This window comes from Lucilia cuprina, chromosome 2, assembly GCF_022045245.1.
Source record: "Lucilia cuprina isolate Lc7/37 chromosome 2, ASM2204524v1, whole genome shotgun sequence".
Classification (NCBI taxonomy): domain Eukaryota; kingdom Metazoa; phylum Arthropoda; class Insecta; order Diptera; family Calliphoridae; genus Lucilia; species Lucilia cuprina.
Genome location: NC_060950.1, coordinates 40,716,769 through 40,727,586, shown reverse-complemented (window position 1 = coordinate 40,727,586; position 10,818 = coordinate 40,716,769).

Sequence of the window (10,818 nt, the reverse complement as noted above, 5' to 3'; positions counted from 1 at the left end):
GCGGTAACAATCGATGGCACTGCGCAATACCATGCTTTCATACCGCTTGTCGATGGAAGACTCAAATTAAAAAAGTTTTCTGCATCTACTCAATGCGATTTCTTTCCAAAGCCAAAAACAGAAGCCAGCAGCAATATCAGTAGCTGAATCTAATAACGCCAAGAAAGGATTGACAAAAAAATCAGCTAATAAGGGTGACAAATAAGGAGGATAAAAATTTGGATAATTGAAAATTTAAAAACTTCATAAATGAAGTGTAAAAATTGTTATTATATAAATTGTTCTATTGTGATTAAGATTAAATTTTACTAAATTATTCCCGTGTTGTGTAAAATTCTATAAATCGACTTTCAAATAATCGAACTTTTTGCGGAAAAAAATTGAAAAGTTGAAGTCGACTACTTTGTTCAGAAAAGGTCGATAACTCGACTATCGTCTATGAAAAAAGTCAAAAATGTCAAGAAGTCGACTTTTCGTTTCAACTATATAACAGGGTTCTATAGTTGAAACGAAATGTCGACTTTTCGACTTTTTTCATTTAGTTTGACTTTTTTCTACTTTTTTCGAGTTCTTCCGACTATTTTACAGTTTTTGACTTTTTTTAAATTTTCGACTATTTTTGACTTGTTTCTACAATTTTCGAGTTTTCGACTTTTTTTAACTTTTTGCCTTTTTCCGACTTTTTTGACTTTTCAATTTTGCGGGGAAATTATGAATAAATGGACAATTGTTGTTTGGCATAAACATTACCTCCGCCTTGGAGTATACAAACTATGGAAAAAGGAATAATTATTTTCGCAAAATATTTATTCTGCTAGAAGGAATTACAAAATATAATTGTGAGGTTAGGAAAACTTAATGTTAATATTAGTAAATTAATTCCTTTGGACATCTGTACTATAAAAAAGAAAAGAATGAATAACAATATTTGTTGCATAAGGAAATAAAAGGAAATGGATATTAGGAATTCAATGAATATATTTCATTAGAAAATTCAGTGTTCAAAATTCATGTTCGTTTGTTTTCATACATTTGCTTTACTTTATATACAAGTGCATTTTGAATACTGTTTATTTGAGACAAGAATCATAAATAGTCCATCCAAAGATGGTACTTTAAGCTGTTGGCAACCCTGTTTTTGTAAAAACACCCTCTCTTGTCACCTTCGGGTACAAATCAACGCCAATGATTACGTCAATTCCGGCGGATTCGAAGAATTTAGGGTCCGCTAAGAACTTACTGGCAATGAGTTTATGGGAGTTTTGCTAAAAATCCGGTTGTCAACTCGGAAAATGCCCTCAATCTTGGACTCAGAATCAAATCTTTACAGGACACACGGTTTCATTGTCCATTGTCAAAGTTGTTAGCCTTAGCGTTTCAACAATTTTCTTGAAAACACGACTGACAGTAGAACCAGATTACGCTATTCTGTCGTAATAGTGACGTCAAGGTAGTAGCTGAAGTCGTTGGTGCAGCTAATTTTCTTCGAGCAGCTTGCGAAGTCGAGGGTCTAGGCGACGGAGAACAAAAACTAGATCGAGATTTGGTACGGGTTGGAAATGCCGAAATCTTTCAAAAGCCGGTGTTTGATTTGGAGAAGGGTATGGTGGAATTTGCTGCAATGACGACACCCGCGTTTCGAAATGCATGTTCCTTTGGAGTGGTCATGAGCTAATCAGTTCTTGCCATATTTATGCGTTTTTACGGCGTCCAGGCGTTCCTTCATGCTCATCGCGAGGAACTTGCGACAGATGCGTAACGGATGCGGACGTGTACATAAATGGCATAGGAGCCAGTTGTAATTGCTAGGCTGCTTGATGTGCTGTTGGCGACGATTATTAGAGCTTTTGGAGTTTTTGTTTTGGTGTTTTGGCATGATGTTCTGAAAGGAATGAAGTTGTTTGGAAGATCTTTGGGACAGTAGAGAGGAAGTGGACGACTAGGATTCGAATAAGCTAACTAATTTATGGTTGGTCTTGTTATTAGACCACGTCGGCAACTCCTACTTTCTTATCGGATCCGGTATGTACATTTTCAATTCTTCCTAGCCGCCAAGAGTTTGTTGGGAGATTTTCATCCTTTATGACAACTAAAGTTCCTGGTTTGACATTATCTTTGGAAGTCTTCCATTTAGTTTGTTTCTGCATCTCTTTCAAATATTCGTTTTTCCAACGAAAGCAGAAATTTTGATGACATTGCCAACGATTAACAATGGACATTGGACTTTCGTTAATCTTAGGATCAATAGAACAAAGAATAGGAGAACATATGAGGAAATGACATGGAGTTAAGGCGGAAAGATCTGAAGGATGTTGCGATTGTGTAGAAATAGGTCTAGAGTTAAGACAAGCTTCAATTCGAGCGAGAACTGTGGAAAATTCTTCAAAAGTGTATTTAAAACAACCTAAGGTTTTACGGAAATGCGATTTGAAGCTCTTGACTCCTGCCTCCCAAAGGCCATCCATATGCGGAGCACCCGGTGGAATAAAATGCCAGGTCAGGTTCTGGTGAGCGTAGCTAGAAGTGAGCAATTCGCGAGACGATAGCATGAATTCTCTTTGGATAATCTTTGACGCCCCTACGAATGTAGTTCCATTATCGAAATGTAAATGAAGTGGACAACCACGTTGAGAATCAAACCTGTAAAAAGCGGCAAGGAATGCAGATGTGGACAAATCTGTTCTGGCTTCCAAGTGAATAGCCTTCGTCGAAAGCATACAAACATACATATATAGCCTTTAGTCATACGGTAACCTCTACCAGAATAAGATTTGATGTCGAATGGACCTGCAAAATCTAGTCCCGTATGAGTAAATGGACGCGAAATTTCAGATCGCTCGGATGGCAAGGCAGCCATCATCTGTTGCTGATATCTTTTTCGGTAGATGATACACGGTGTGCATTTTCGAATGGTGGTTTTGATAAGGCTTTTTACTTTTGGAATCCAATAATGTATTCTTATCAAGCGTATCAGATGAAGACTAATATCGTGGACAAATTTAACTAAAAGCCGGGAATATTGGCAATTATACGAAATAGTGACAGGATGTTTTTCATTGTACGAAAGACCCGGAGAATTCTCAAGTCTTCCGCACGATCGGATAAGTCCTTCGGAATCTAGGAATGGATTAAGATTCAAAATGGAACTGGACGAGTATATAACTTGTCTGAAAGATAAAGCTCGATATTCGGCAGGATAGCCAACTTTGTGGCAATTGGTTATTTGTCGATCGCGAGCAAAACTGATCTCTGAACTAGATAAGGCAATTGAACTTTCATGAAATTTACAACGCACTCTTGGGTGAGTGCGGAAAAGAAATCGGAAAGTGTAAGATACAACACGAAGTGCCCTAGGAAACGAGGAAAATCTTTGCAAAATATCCTCATAATGTTCTTTTTTTTCGATTTCTGTATCAGGAATATTTGCCTTATCAGACATAGGCCAATTTGCTATTGATTCTTTTAACCAATCAGGGCCAAACCACCAAAGATGGTTATAGACGAGCTCTTTTGAATAAACCCCACGAATAGCTAAATCTGCAGGATTTGACTCTGAGTTGACATGATTCCACAGTTTTGGATCAGTAATTTGGTTTATTCTGGAAACCCTATTTGCTACAAAAGTTAACCAACAACATGGAGGTTTGGCTAACCATGACAGGACAATTGTGGAATCAGTTCAACAGAATAAGGAATAATGACTGATATCAAATTGTGGAAGATAATTGTCAATCATATCCGCCAGTAATACGGCACCTCATATCTCTAGTCGTGGAATAGACAAGTTTTAACAGGAGCTACTTTTGTTTTGGTAGCAATCAAGTGACTAGATATCTTTTCACCGTCATCTATTCGGATGTATAACGCGACTGCATATGCTTTTTCGGAAGCATCGCAAAACTCATGGATTTAGATTTCAGCGTTAGGAATATAGTCTACCCATCTTGGAATTCGGATTTTATTAATATAGCAGTAATTGGATTGGAAATTCTGCCAGCTCTCTAAGGATGGTTTTGCTACGAAGAAATACGAGTCTGAACGGGCATTCCATCGAACGCCTAGAGTCTTCGCTGTGCTGCTGTCGTCAAAGGTTAGGAAATCTTCGTAGAGCAGATGATTAACGGGAATATCGTCAATGATTTCTTTGGAATTCGCCGTCCATTTCCTCAGGAAAAATCCAGCCGATTGAAGTGCAAGTATTAACTGCCTTTTAGATTCTTTCGCTTCTTGGATGGAATGAGCACCGGCCAATGCATCGTCTACGTAGATGGAACTACGCAGAATAAGGCTAGCTTTTGAATAAGAAGCCTCGATGTCATCGGTTAACTGAAGTAGAGTCCGAATAGCGAGGTAAGGCGTGCAATTTACGCCGAATGTCACTGTTTTTAATTCGTAATCTTGGATGATTACGTTTGGATTATTGCGGAATAGGATTCTTTGGAATACAGTATGCTTCGGATCGACAAAGATTTGCCGATACATCTTTTGGATATCAGCATTGAAGACATACTTAAAATATCTCTATTTCAGGATCAGTAAGGTCAAGTCATTTTATAAAATTGGACCAGTATGAAGGATATCATTTAGGCTTAACACATTAGAAGATGGAGATGACGCATTAAAAACAACGCGTACCTTTGTTGTAGTGCTTTCAGGTTTTATCACAGCGTGATGTGGTAGGTAATATGGACAAATTTCGGAATTTTGTGGCGGTGAAACTTTGAACATATGATACAAATCAATATATTCTTCAACCACGTTGACATAAATAGATTTCAAGTCAGGTGAACGAAGTATCCGAACCTCATTTCGTAGAAATTGTGAAACCAAGTTTCTCAGGATAGCCATCCTTAAATGGAAGAGAACCAATATACCGGCCATCTTTAGCTCTTCTTGTAGTTTTTGTAAAAAGATCGTCACAAAATTTATCAGGTGATGAAGTAAAGTTCTTCCTTGGAAGATTCTCCACCTCCCAAAAACGTGAAATCTCTTTGTCTTCAGAAATAGAAAACTAAGGAATAAATTTTAAATAAACGTGTAAATCAAACCAGAAAAAACAGTAATTTGGATAAAATATATTTTTTCGAACAATTGATACCTTTACGTTACCCAGTTACCTATAGGATCAGCTGCTTCAAAAAAAAGTAAATAAGAAAGTTCGTCAACCTATTCAACGATATTTGTTTTTGGAGAAATTCTTTTATTTTATTTATTTACAGTCCTTGTAGAAACAAGTAAGAGTGCTATATACGGCTGTGCCGGATCTTATATACCCTTCACCATAGTGTATTTTAAACATATTAGTTTTTTAAATTTTTCCCGACTACATTAATATTACGCCAAGAGCAAAACAAAATGAACAACAACAACCCTAAACGAAATAAAAAACAAAATACACAAGGCATCTAAACCAACAAACATCTAAACATACATAACGAAAACACACAGAAAAAAACAAAAGAAACAACGCAATAAAACCAACCTACATCCAAATATACGAACAGAATTCACAAAAACAAAACAAAATACACGCCAACAGCATCCAAACATACAAAACGAAATACACAGCTGAAAAACCAAATATATCGACACACACGTGTATATCTTTTTCTTATTTAACAAAGCATGAAAAAATATGACATTTTTGATGAAATTTTCAGAGGTTGTCTCGGATTTTTGCTCATATCTCCGTGATTCACCGACCGATTTTGCTGATTTTAAATAGCGATCTTCATGCATGTCTAACATAATTATTGAAGATTTGGATCTCGCCGATATCTGGGATCCTCTAAAAACTGATTTCAACAAACACACAGACGAACAGACAGAGAGACGGACATAGCTTAATCAACTCCGCTACCTATAAGGATCCAGAATATATATATACTTTATGGGGTCGGCAAATTATATTATAGAAATTACAAACGGAATGACAAACTTATATATACCCTTCTCACGAAGGTGAAGGATATAAAAATAGCAACAATTTATTCTATAAAGTTGTTTACCAATATGTAAATTAACCCTCGGTCGCACGAACAAAAAGAGAATTAGTAAATTTTTCCTTTTTTGAATTAGAGTATTCATAATTAAAAGTACTCTATTGGACCAAACGCGCAAAAAAATGTGTATTTAGTAAACTGGATTTATTTAGGTTATATTATCATTTTACTAATCTTCAGAAATATGGGCAAAGTTTATTACAATTTACTTCAATATTATTTACTACTAAAAAATGTATGCCCCACTGACCACACAAGAGTTAATTATGATCAGTCAACGTATGACGAATAATGCAGAAAGGAAAACAAGCAAGTAGATGTACACACGCACAAACACGTATGTTTATGGTAATACTTGTAAATGGATATACACACGCATGTACTGCTTGTTGATGAAATAGACAAACGTACATACGTTTGTAAATTAAAGGGCTCGCTATTAATATTATTTGGAAATAAGTAATATTGTTTGGAAATAAGTAAAACAAAATAAAGAGCAAATTTAAGAAAACAATTATTTTAATTGACTAATATATTACCCGAAAAAAAGGAAAGAGATATGAAAAAAATAATAAGAAAAAATGTAAAGAGAATTTATTTGGAATTAATATTGAATTGAGAAAATATTCACAGCAAAAGAACAAAATACCCTACGCAAGATCAGTAGAAGTAAGCACCGGTTATTATGTTTATGATAAAATATAATTTTTTATAATTATATTTTAGAGAAATAGTGGATCAAATGAAATAAACACCGGTGAAATTAAAAACTTACGGACAAAAACTATTTTTAATGATAATATTTTTTTGAAGAACTCACGCTTTTAACTTTTTTTCCACTATTTGAAATTTTTATTAACCGACGGCTTTTTCTATTTTTTTTTTTTTTTTTTTTTTTGAAAGATTTAAAGCTTCACTCTCTATCATTAAGTTGCTGACGGATTTGTTTGTTTGTTTATTTCATTAATGTAAATTGCCGCCGGTGATTTTCATTATTTATATTAATTTATTTATATATTTTGTAAATATTTAGGTACACAGGTAGCTTATAAGGTAGCTTTTTTTCTTTTTAATGTACTCAACACAAACAATATGCACTATACCTAAATATATATACAATAACTAAATAAAGCAAAAATAAATAAAACAAACGAACCTGTGGAATTGTTGACTGTTGGATGTAATCCTTTGTTCGTAGAATTAGGCACAGTGAGTAGTAATCTCCGAGAGAATTATATCTTCCAATTTATCCGATTTGAACTGAACCAAAAATGTTTCGATCAAAGCTTTTGGTGGGGATGAAAGTCTGGATTATTGGAAAATTATTAATCTCCCTGAGCCAAAACAAAATATATGTATATATTTTGTAACTCAGAATAATTTAATTTGGATATGCAAAGAAATGGAAAATAAAACAAAGCAATTAGGGAATTTTCTTTGGATATTTATTAAATTATTTGAGGAATAAGGAATTCTTACCAAGGATAGGAACCAATTTGCACAACAGAAAGTTTCTTTCAGCCGGAAATAAGATTTTACGACATATTTGAAATAATTGACGTTTTAATTAGAACTTTATGACAACTTTACATATGCTGCAATTCATAGCATTTGAGTCGAGTTATCGACTTTTTTGGAACAAAATAGTCGACTTCGACTTTTTTCGACAAAAAGTCGATTGTTCGATTATTCGAAAGTCGATTTATAGAACTCTATAACCATAGTGTTGTGCAGTGTACACTAAACAGGTATATGCAATCGAACAGCTGATAATTTTTTTGTTTTCTTATTTGCATACCTTCTCTGTCAAAATATGTTTTTGTTTATTTGAAACAAAATAAAATTTTAATAATAAAAAAATTTTAAATGTTTAGTTTGTAAAAAAATAATATTGTTTGCACCAAAAATACATTTCAACCGCATTGCTCCCTTTCTGAGGTCCGCTGTCTTTAGCCAAACTTCATCCGTTTAGAATAGAACTTTAATGGCACAAATCAGGTCATTCCAGATATCAACTATCCCCCGTATTGCGCACGTTGAGAAGGCTGTTGTCTTTAGCCACACTTTGGTAGCCACAACACAACTTTATTGGCACAAATCAGGCCAATTCAGATATCAACAATCTTTAGTATTGCGCCCGTTTTCGCCCACTTTCGTTTGCCAAACTTTTGTAGCTAAAGATACAAATTTCGTGGCACAAATCAGGTTATTCCAAAATCTTGCTTTTGTCAGGTCCTCTGCCAATTCCTCTGTAACATTTACCAATAGCATCCACCTTAATATAAGTATATAAACATGCATATCCCTTAAAATTCTATTTAAAATCACTGCATGTTTTTCGAAATAATATTAAGAATTTTTTTAAAAGACAAACATCAAAAAATATTTTAATTTATTTTGACATTGAGCTCATACAATTACAAAAACAAAATACATGTTGTTTTTGTATTGTTGTTGTGATGCATATACCTGTTTAGTGTACCCTGGTGTTGTGTATTTCCTTTAATATACATTAAGATTGTGTATGCATGCATTTACACATACACAAAATCTACATACTTACTAGATTTTCTTAAAATCTACTAAAAATCTAGTTTTTTTTAGTAATTCAACTAAACTAAAACTGCAGCTGCCGGTCCACACTAGGAAACTTTTCTTGGGGAACTTTTGATTTTGCGTGAGAGAAAGAGTATCATTCATCTCTCTCGCGGTACGGAGTTTCCCGTTCTCGGAAACTTGTTTTATTTTGTTATTCTTCTCATTCGTACAACAACAAATCAATGCAATTAACATGTAGTTTGTGAAACAAAAGTATCTATGTGTGGACATTAAGGAAACTTCAAAAGAGAATTAAGAAAAAGTTTCTCAACAAAAGTTTCCTAGTGTGGACCTGGTCCAAGCAGCATTTAAAAAATCTGTATTTATATTTATATAATTCTAATACATCATTTACACATACACGAAATCTAGTACTTAAACGATTTCGAGCCAAATCTTGTTGATTTTAACTAGATTTCCCATACAAATGGGGTGTAAATGGGGTGTTAATCCACATGTATGTAAACTAGAAAGTTGTTGCAGATTCTTTTTGATACATTGTATTCCAGCCGGAAAGGCGAATTTTACTTACTAGGTATATCGGAAAGTATGTGGGAATATTTACTTTTCCAGATATTTTGTGCCGAATCTCATATACCCACTATCAAACCGTATGCCGTATGTTTATTCATTTGTTTAATAAAGAAATAATTTTATAAATAATAAAATATATAACTAAATAAATCTGTATTTTATATTATTTGATCTTAAAATAATGAACAAACAAATAAACAAACAGACAGACTAACGAACAAACAATTAAACAAACAAAGACACTGAGGAACAAATAAGTAAACGAACTAACGAACAAACATAGAAACTATATAAGATCAAATAAACAAATAGGCAAAGAAAAAAATCAAGCTAATTAACAAACAAATGAATAAACAAAAATGATATTGCCTTAATGATTTTTATTTCTGCCAAAAATATAAAAATCAGAAAATAATTATTATTTCTGCCAAAAAAAAAAAAAAATAAAAATCAGAAAATAATTAATATTTCCACAAAAAAATAAATAAATTAAACATCCAAAATAATTATTACGGTTACGGTCCCTGGATATTACTCATCATAATTGACCGTTTTTCATAAAATTGTTTAGACCAATTTTGGTTTATACAAAACACCTTTACATCGAATAACACTACCCGACACTTCCCGCATGAAATACGGTTCGATGATTTACTTTCTTAGAAATGTTTCTTATATAAAATTTCATAACTGTTTACATAATTCATTAATAATAAAGAAATTGGACATATAAATAAAAGGAGCAAATTAAGAGTTCTAATCCAGCTGATTTTTAGAGTTTTTTTTACTACCTTGTAGCATTTTACGTTTTGAGTGCAGTGATGGAAAAAAATTATCCGCTCTATTAGGGTCCGGGAGTTATGGGTCTCCAAAGTTTTGATATATAATTTCATATATCTTGATCAATGATAAACGGATATGGTCAATATGGGTATCATTGGAAAGGTCTTTGAAAGAGCTTTGCATTGATATGTAAGATGACAAATATCATTAACCCATTGAGAGCCAGGGTCAATTTTTATAATTTTTTCATTTGACTTTTTTGAAAAAAGTACCGTTATCTCTAAAATATATCTATATAACGGTACCTCGTCTCACATAAAAGTTTGTAGACAACATTTGGGGCTTTCCTTTGATATATGTTTGAAAGCTATAACCCATGAAATGCAGGAGTTATTTAAGTTTAAAATTTCATATTTTACTAAATTTTATAAACCTCAAGTGCTTGTAATTTTATACGGTCGATATGGGTATCATTGGAAAGGTCTTTGAAAGAGCTTTCCATTGATGTATAAGATGACAAATATCATTAACCCATTGAGAACCAGGATCAATTTTTATATATTTTTCATTTAATTTTTTTTTACAAAAGTACCGATATTACAAAAATAAACGACGCACAGTGGTATAGGAAAAAAAAAGAGGGAAATAATTCGGTAACTTCTAAACGGTTAATCCGATTTTAATGAAATTTGGTATGCACAAAGAGGAGGTGTTGTCGAGTTTAGGTTTTGAATTTGGACCTTATAGGCCAACCAGGGGCCCGGCGGGGGGTCCTCAAATTAGGACCCCCCGCCGAATCTTCTCATCGAGCACTATAAAAAATGTCGTCGTAGCAGTAAATTATCTCTTATAGTTTAGGAGATATTCGCATTTGAAAATTAAAATTTTAAAATTTTTACCG